At 43.9% G+C, this 8,176-nt stretch overlaps 1 pseudogene; it reads right to left on the bottom strand.

Moving 5' to 3' along the window:
- Positions 1 to 1,677: 1,677 nt before the first annotated feature.
- Positions 1,678 to 2,751, bottom strand: LOC147979474 (uncharacterized; annotated as a pseudogene).
- Between the last annotated feature and the right edge of the window lie 5,425 nt (positions 2,752 to 8,176).

Genomic DNA, 8,176 nt, shown 5'->3' with positions numbered 1-8,176 from the left:
AAGTAAAGCATGCAACTTGCAAGAATGTAGAGGGAAGGCTTTGGAGAATTCAAACGCAATTGGAGACACAGATGTTTTTGTCGTGGTTCCGATAGGTGGTGCTATCGTACATCCACGTTGATGGGGACTTCAACCCACGGAGGGTAACTGTTGCGCGAGTCCACGGAGGACTCCACTCATGAAGGGTCCACGAAGAAGAAACCTTGTCTATCCCATCATGGCCATCGCCCACGAAGGGCCTCACTAGCGGTAGATCTTCACGAAGTAGGCGATCTCCTTGCCCTTACAAACTCCTTGGTTCAACTCCACAATCTTTGTTGGAGGCTCCCAAGTGACACCTAGCCAATCTAGGAGACACCACTCTCCAAGAAGTAACATATGGTGTGTTGATGATGAACTCCTTGCACTTGTTTTTCAAATGATTGTCTCCCCAACACTCAACTCTCTCTCACAGGATATGGATTTGGTGGAAAGAATATTTGAGTGGAAAGCAACTTGGGAAGGCTAGAGATCAAGATTCATATGGTAGGAATGGAATATCTTGCCCTCAATACATGAGTAGGTGGTTCTCTCTCAGAAAATGTGTATTGGAAGTGTAGGTATTTTCTGATGGCTCTCTCAAAAATGAAGAGTGGGTGGAGGTTTATATATAGCCTCCACACAAAAACTAACCGTTACACACAATTTACCAATCTCGGTGAGACCGAATTGAAAAACTCGGTCAGACCGATTTAGCAAACCTAGTGACCGTTAGGGTTTTCGGTGGGACTGAGATGCAACTCGGTAGGACCGATATGGTTAGGGTTAGGGCATAACGTAATCTCGCGGTGACCGATTACACAAACTCGGTGAGACCAATTTTGGTAATGAGCTAACCAGAGAGTTGGTCAGGTAAACTCGGTGGGACCGATCGCTCATTTCGGTGGGACCGAAATGTTACAAAAGGGAAACAGAGAGTTTACATTGCAATCTCGGTGGGACCGATCGCTCATCTTGGTAGGACCAAAACATTACGAACGGAAACAGAGAGATTACAACCCCATCTTGGTGTGACCGAAATCCCTATCGGTGAGACCGATTTCCTAGGGTTTGTGGCAGTGGCTATGACGTTTGAAACTCGATGGCGCCGGATAGAATGAATTGGAGGGGCCAAGTTTGACTTTTGGTTTAGGTCATATGTGGATGTGGGAAGGTAGTTGAGGGTTTTGGAGCATATATCAGTAAGCACTATGAAGCAAGAACCTCATTAAACAACACCTCATCCCTCCTTGATAGTATTGGCTCTTCCTATAGACTCAATGTGATCTTGGATCACTAAAATATAAAATTTAGAGTCTTGAGCTTTGAGCTTTGAGCTTGAGCCAATATTTTTGCCCTTAGTATTTTGAGGGGTACACTTTCCTCATCCATGCCATGCCATTCATTGAGCTTTTCCTAAAATATTAATCTTGGAATAGCGTTAGCTCAATGAGCTATATGTTGTTAGGAATTACCAAAACCACCTAGGGATAGTTGCACTTTCACCATCTCTACCGGCGGCAGCAAGTAGTTGAGCACCAGTAGTTAACTTGTTGAAGCACCCGTCAACACCTGAATGTGCAAGCAAATTCAATATCTAAAACATTCAAATGAATTTAAAGATAAAACAATATGTAAGTAATGCAGAAGGTGAAAAAACTAACCAATGAAGGGTCTGCACCCATTGAGAAACCCCTCCCTTGCTCCATTGATGCAATAGAACATGGCATGGAATCTTCGGCCTGGATGGGGAATTTTTTCAGTGGGTGTTGGAGTTACAGTAGTGACTTCTACTCTACTCCCAGGGTTTGTATCCATCACTGTCTGAGCATAGTCTTTCAATCTAGGGTATTGCTTTTTGTGGTCTCCTAACACAACATCAATAGCTAGGTTCTTTGCCCTATATGCCATTGACTTGGGCACATCCAAACCATACTTCTCCGTGCAGGCATCAATCAAAGTCTGAATGCTAGTTGTTAGATCAGATCTGAATTGTGACTCATAGTTGTTGGCAAGCCACTTGGCACTTACCCTTGTTGTCTCTGTACTAATAGGGCAATTGTGCCCAACTCTCATCTTCTTAATTAAAAAATTAGTTTCACCTTTTATAACTTATGCCGCCATAAAGAAGTTGCAATGTTTTTGGTTGTATTCTAGAATTATCCTTTGATCTCAGTTCCTATGATATTTGAAGTTTCTGGCTTGAGTGATGTGTAAGTTCAACAAAGCCTCTCTGAATTGATGTTGATCCTTGAAACACATGTTTAGACATAATTTCTCATGTGGTGCCTCCATTTTCTCATTGTACCATTTCCTAGGAGGCCTATGCTTTGCCTTGCCCTTCCTTTTCTTTGGCGGCACAAATGACAATGGCTCAAAACCATCATCATCAACCTCCTTCAACCATCATTTCTCTTCTTCATCAGATGAAGGTTTGAAATCAGGATCCTCCTCTTGTACTACACTAGAATGTGACCTTGTTGTTGGCCCTCTCCTAACTGGAAGCTTCTATTTCTTCTTCTTCTCTTCATGTACAATTATAGTTTCTTCATCCTGTGAAACAACTGTGTCATCTTCATCCATCTGAAAAAGTTCCTCAACATCTATGTCACCCTCATAATGCAACACTTCTTCCTCCTCACATTCTTCATCATCTGATTCTTCCTCTTCTATTTCATCATACTCTCTCTGACTCTTTCCCCCATCCATCTCTATGTAATCAGCATCACGCATATAAAAAGGGTTTCCATCACTGTCATCTTCACCTTCACAATCAGAACCACCGCTTCCCTCATATCCCTCTTCTTCTTCTAGTTCCCAAACATCTTTTAGATTTCCTTTTACATTCTTGCTCTCCTATGTGCAAACACCAGTACCATGAGTTGCACTGTACTGCTACTTTGACTTTCAATGACAACTCCTTCTTGATCAACAACATAGATGGGTGGCTCACTGAGATCATATAACACATGCTCTTCATACTCAAGTGTGGACAATTCTTTCCTCTCAAACTGGTTGCAAGGAGGTGGACATGCCCTCACTAGCAAATTTATAACCTTACACTCCTGAACCTGCCTCTTTACTCTTTGCAACTCAGCATTACTCTCTACCATCTCCAATCCTTTCTCCCCTAAATTTGGATTTTCAATGTGAAAAACAAATCATATTCACTAAATCCTTGGGTTTCCATCACTGCAATCATATTCAGATATGTTACATCTGAACTGCAGAGCTTCCGCTCAAACATTTCTAAAGCATCAAAATGGAACGTAACATCCAAAATGTCATCATACAAACTGCAAAATGAAATAACAGACAAAAATGGTTAACAATTTAACCATGGCTAATAAAAAAATTTAATTAACAGATAGGTTAACAATGATTTTTCAACTATTCAGTACCCAAGTTTAACTTAAGCATAAAACATATTTTAGTTAACATTTAAGCTTTGTTTTACTATTCTCAGATATGTTAACATATAAACACTTTTAGTTAACATATGAAGAAAGCTTTGTTTAAGTTAACATATGAACAAAGCTTTTGTTTACCCTTTGCCCTAGTCAACAATTCCAATAAACACAATTACTTCAAATCAAACATATTATGAATAAACTAAGAATATGAGAGCAAAGCATAATGATAGTATACAATGTAAACAACTATCTCAATGGGTAGTTAACCCTATGACAGCAAACTGATGTTCTATATTTTTAGAGAAGTAGTTAACAGAATAATGCTGCTCTACTCTAGTTAGGTAACACCTAATGCCAATTTGGACTTAGAAATAACAATGTAAATTATATACAGCAGTAGCAATTACAGTGATCAACATGGAGGCATTAAACCCTAATCCCCTATTTTAGTTAGCAAAAATTGAAGAGTGGAGCACTTACAGAACACCGCTGATGGCATGAGTCAACTGATGGGCGGTGCTGGGGTTGGCCACCCAAATTCACGCCATCCGCAGCCTCTGCTCCATCGACAACGCCAGCTCCGAAAAATCATCGTCGTAGTTATTGTACTCCGACGTGGAGTAGCCACCACTGTCGTCGACGCCTAAGCGGGGGAGGACGCCGCCGCTACCACGGTCATCGCCCCGGCCTTCGCCACCTGCTGGAGTGGCCGACGCCATCATCTCCTAGGGCACAACAGCCGCCGGGAAGAGGAAGGCTGAAAGTGCTAGTGATCGACTAGAGGGGGGGTGAATAGGCAATTTTTATGAAAGTCTTCAAAACATGGAAGTTTCGAAGACAATCGATAGAAATGAACCTATTAACATGCAGCGGAAGGTAGACTACGCTAGGCAAGCCATAGTCAAGTATTCAATGAAGTGAAAGCACAAAGACTAATAGCAGCTAGGCAGTATGGATCAGGATGGAAGACAGTATGAAGCCAATCAGAACAAGCAGAAACACAGTGAAGACAAATAGATAATGCAAACATGCACTGACTTCACAAGGACCAACTGTAAATAAAGAGATGGAAATGATAGAACCAGTTGCTTGTTGAAGACAATGATTTGTTGGACCAGTTCCAGTTGCTGTGACAACTTTACGTCTGGTTAGGGAGGCTGAGATTAACTCAGAAGACCGTGTCTTCACCTTATTCCCCTTGAGCTAAGGACACCCAGTCCTCTCCCAATCACTCTGGTAAGTCTTCAAGGTAGACTTCCAAACCTTCACAGACTTCGTTCATCGGCGATCCACAATGACTCTTGGATGCTCAGAACGCGACGCCTAACCGGCCGGAGGATTCACAGTCCTCAAGTGTAACAAATCTTCAGATCACACAGATAGGAAGACTGCAGTGATGCCTAACACTCTTTGGCTCTGGGTGTTTAGGGCTTCGTCCTCGCAAGGATTTCTCTCTCAAACGACAAAAGTCGTGCACTAACTCTGAGCAGCCAACCAATTTATGGTGTAGGTGGTGGGCTATTTATAGCCACTAGGCAACCCGACCTGATTTGTCCGAAATGACCCTGGGTCACTAAGGAACTGACACATGTTCCAACAGTCAGATTTCAAACACACGCGGCAACTTTACTTGGGCTACAAGAAAAGCTGACTCATCCAGCTCTGGATAAGATTTTCTCTCATTGTCTTCGCTCAAAGACATAGGATTTTGGTTAATCATCACTTCAGTCACTCTGACTTTGTTCACTGGGACCCCACTTAACAGTACGGTGGCTCCTATGACTCAAGAAAGAAGAAAAGGAAACGACGAAACAGCTAAGTCTTCGCGCTCCATAGTCTTCACTCAATGTCTTCTCTTGTCATAGTCTTCAATGTGAATATCTTCACATACCACCTTTGTCTTCAATGTCTTTATACATTTTTAGGGGTCATCTCTGGTAGGAAAACTGAATCAATGAGGGACTACTACCTCTGTTATCCTGCAATTCTCACAAACACATTAGTCCTTCAACCAGGTTTGTTGTCAATACTCCAAAACCAACTAGGGGTGGCACTAGATGCACTTACAAAGGTGTGAGGGAGGAGCTGCTGCGGGGGAGAGAGAGGACAGCGCCTAAGTAGTTTGAGCCATGGCTACGGCGGCATGGTGTGGTGGCCAGCGGAGCAGGCGGGGAGGGAGGCGGCAGCGAAGGAGCGGGGAGGAGGAAGAGGGCAGCGTACGGGTCGGGGTCTCGCTCGAATGCACAAACAGCCGCTCAACGGTTCGACCTGGGCTCGTCCGAGTCAGCGCGCGGGCACGCGCTCACTGGCCAATGTGGCGCCTGACGGGCGGGCCCAACTGGTCAGAGTACCTGTTAATACCTATAAAATGCACTTTTAGCCTCTTTTGCAACGTCTCGCCCAAACTTGGTACTGACACGTAAAAATTACCAATCTACTTCCAATTCCCCAATTGTGGTACTTCTATGCAATTTACTCTGGTAGGCTCGACCACCTCCTTGGCCCAGGTGTCCACCTGGGTGCAGTAGAGGAACATGGCCGTCGCACCCTCGAGCTTGTGTTCTCCGATGAAATAGCCAACTTGGAGCTCAAGATCGCGCTCCAGATATACCATGAGCATGTCGACTGCTTGGACAAACGCCTACACGAGTTTAGGCAGAGCCAAGAGCTACCGTAAGCAAGGGCTACTGGTCATGGTCTCATGGACACGTTTTATTTTTTGATTCATTTCGACGTGGATAGCTATGTATTCACAGCTATCATAGTACTGCTCTGTTTCAATGTGTGCATCCTATTTTCCGTCCATATATGTTCTGTTTCAATGTGTGTGTATACGCTTTCCATTCTGTATATGTGGATGATAACAGCTAGATTCAAATTAGTATACAAAAAGAGATAGAAAATGGAATTCATAATATATATATATATTAATTGTTCATTAGTTCATCACATAATATATATAATATCATCACATATAGATGATGATATTTACTACTAGGTACAATGCATAAAACTGAAAATGAACAATACTAAAACTAATAATCCCTCCTGGGGCCAGTATTCCGTCAGCCCCTCGCTAGCAGCTCCCTGGTGGGCGGCGTCTTCCTAGTGCGGAGGCAGTACTCTGCCTCCTCTGCCTCGGACCGCGTGACATACGAATCTACCTCTTGATGGCAGACGAGCATGAACGATCTTGCCATTTCGTTGGGCACCCACCGGAGCTCCTCGTCGGTGGCACGCTGGAGCTTATCAGCCCACCTCCACGCAGCGACGAGGCGCCTAGTGCCTTTGACCTTCCTCGCGAAGAAACCGTCTTTATACACCTCCTCCGGACGATGACGCGCCCGCCCTCAAACCTCCGTCGCCTCACTTTTCCACGCGGAATCACGGGCTTCACAGGCCGCCTAATACCTGGCTTCCTCCTCCACCATCTCCTTCTTGAACGTCACTTCCCTAGCTTTCTCAGCCGGCGGCAGCAACTTCCAGAGTCAAAGATTGTACTCACCCCAAAACCAATCCAATGTTGGGGGGTCCGGTGGAACCTCGTCTATCGGCGCGTAGGGGTCCTCGTCGCTGCTATTCGAGTGAGCGTCCTCACGGGCGGCGACTCCTCGTCGGTGCATGGGCAAACTGGCGGAGCCATGGCAGAGATTTGAGAGAGAGAGAGAGAGGGCGAGCGAGGGGAGGATGTAGATGAGAATGTAGGCGGGACGATGTGAGCAAGGTAGTATTTATTGGCGGACGGAATCTAGATCGATGGGAACAGTTGAGGGAGTCATGGATTATGGGATCCTCGGGTGTCCGGGCTTTGTGACATGGGACGGACTGATGGGCGATGAAGATATGCTACCTCTTAGCACTGCGTTGGTTTTCCCTTGAAGAGGAAAGCGTGATACAGTAGAGCAGCGTAAGTATTTCCTCAGTTTTTGAGAACCAAGGTATCAATCCAGTAGGAGGCCACGCACGAGTCCTTCGCACCTACACAAAAAATTAATCTCCACGCAACCAATGCGATAAGATAATATTTTTGGTATTTTTATGATAGAGAAATAAAGATGCAAGTAAAATAAATGGCAAAGGAAATAACTAAATATTGGAAAATTAATATGATGGAAAATAGACCCCGGGACCATAGGTTTCACTAATGGCTTCTCTCGAGAGCATAAGTATTACGATGGGTGAACAAAATACTATTGAGTAATTGACAGAATTGAGCATAGTTATGAGAATGTCTAGGTATGATCATGTATATAGGCATCACGTCCAAGACAAGTAGACCGATTCCTGCCTGCATCTACTACTATTACTCAACACATCGACCGCTATCCAGCATGCATCTAGAGTATTAAGTTCATGAGAAAAGAGTAACACTTTAAGCAAGATGAGGGATAAACTCATGCAATATGATATAAACCCCATCTTGTTATCCTCGATGGCAACAATACAATACGTGCCTTGCTGCCCCTACTGTCACTGGGAATGGACACCGCAAGATTGAACCCAAAGCTAAGCACTTCTCCCATTGCAAGAAAGATCCATCTAGTAGGCCAAACCAAACTGATAATTCGAAGAGACTTGCAAAGATAACCAATCATACATAAAAGAATTCAGAGAAGATTCAAATATTGTTCATAGATAAACTTGACCATAAACCCACAATTCATCGGTCTCAACAAACACACCGCAAAATAAGATTACATCGAATAGATCTCCACAAGAGAGGGGGAGAACTTTGTATTGAGATC

Source organism: Triticum urartu, chromosome 3A, assembly GCF_056163025.1.
Source record: "Triticum urartu cultivar PI428250 chromosome 3A, HENAU_Tu73, whole genome shotgun sequence".
Taxonomy (NCBI): Eukaryota; Viridiplantae; Streptophyta; class Magnoliopsida; order Poales; family Poaceae; genus Triticum; species Triticum urartu.
This window is presented reverse-complemented; position numbering and strand designations above follow the sequence as displayed.